The sequence below is a fragment of the Ursus americanus genome, chromosome 7 (assembly GCF_024610735.1).
Source record: "Ursus americanus isolate L20-20 chromosome 7, mUrsAme1.1.p, whole genome shotgun sequence".
NCBI lineage: Eukaryota > Metazoa > Chordata > Mammalia > Carnivora > Ursidae > Ursus > Ursus americanus.
In genome coordinates this window covers 83,352,106-83,353,501 of record NC_142133.1, presented here as the reverse complement: position 1 = coordinate 83,353,501, position 1,396 = coordinate 83,352,106, and the positions used below count along the sequence as shown (strand labels likewise).

The window sequence follows — 1,396 nt, the reverse complement described above, 5'->3', positions numbered from 1 at the left end:
ACAATTCAGCCTACAACACAGACCAACTCATACACAGAATGTTGATACTACAAAGGACACGTGACACAACCACGCAGAAAGACCGCCATATGCAATAGAATAAATGCTGCTGGAAAAGCCGGCTGCTTATGTGCCTCGAGAAAATGAGGATCCGTTACCTGGAAAACAAGTCTGTGTAAATAGAAAGTAGGATGCCTTGGGGCATCTGTGGTCATTTGTTTGTGGCTTGGCTCTGAGGAAATTATCCATGCTTCTGGAACTCGGGTTTCCTAGTCTCAGACGAGGACCGCAGCACCAGTGCCCCTGTGGTTTTGGGAGGGTGGTGTTGGACACCCCAAGAAACAGTGTGTTTAGTGCTTGCGGCCGCCCAGGCCCACAGCCCGGGTGAGCTTTCCAACCTTTTCCAATGTTCATGTTTCCAGCTCCAAATGTGATACTGGGCAGAGACCATAACTTACAGAGTGGTTTTGGTTTAACGGGTAGATTTCCAAAAGCTTTTCTTAGTAAGGAAAACGTTTCTTGTGTTGTATGAAAGGAGAGAAGGTGAGCAGTCCCCTTGGCAAGGATGGAAGGGGTCACTGGGCTGGACAGTGTGCACACGGGCAAGGCACTGCTGCATGCCTGGTGGTGCCCGAGCACCGTGTTTGCTTCTGTAAGAGTGTGTGGGGACAGACGGGAACTTCGTGTGTGGTGAGCACAGGGGACAGTCCAGGGAAACGGAATCGCTATGTCGTAGGCCAGAAACTAATGTAACAGTGTGTGTCAACTCTTCCCTTACCCCCCCGCCCCAGAAAAAACTTTCCTTCCTGTTTGTATGGGCGAATCACTTTCTGAAAGTCTCACAGGCCTCAAATAGTATTTAGTTATCATCGAACTCATACCTGCAACGTTTCAAGAGACCAGTCTCCTTTACTTTGATGTTTCCCCATGTTTGGATTTTAGTATTGGAAAATTTGCCTGCAGTATTCCTTTTTGCCTTCAAATGGGGGCTGACCACCCAATAAATTAAACTACACACACCAGAAACCAAGCCAACCAGGGGCACCTGGGTGGCACAGCGGTTAAGCGCCTGCCTTCAGCTCAGGGTGTGATCCCGGCGTTATGGGATCAAGCCCCACATCATGCTCCTCTGCTAGGAGCCTGCTTCTTCCTCTCCCACTCCCCCTGCTTGTGTTCCCTCTCTCGCTGGCTGTCTCTATCTCTGTCGAATAAATAAATAAAATCTTTAAAAAAAAAAAAAAGAAACCAAGCCAACCAAACCAAAGAAACCAAAAAAGGTTATTCCTAATACAGAAGAGAATACTGCCGTTCAAACTGGCAGAGCTGGACTTGCGGTTCCAGATGACAAATTTGATTTTGGTTCTAGACCTAGCTGGATGACTCCTCATTACCAGCT

At 47.9% G+C, this 1,396-nt stretch overlaps 1 non-coding gene across 1 annotated transcript; it reads left to right on the top strand.

Annotated features, from left to right (window-relative positions):
* Positions 1–521: 521 nt before the first annotated feature.
* On the top strand, positions 522–647 carry LOC123786615 (U6atac minor spliceosomal RNA). The gene has a single exon (XR_006778011.1). It is a non-coding gene; the product is annotated as a U6atac minor spliceosomal RNA (small nuclear RNA).
* Positions 648–1,396: the final 749 nt, after the last annotated feature.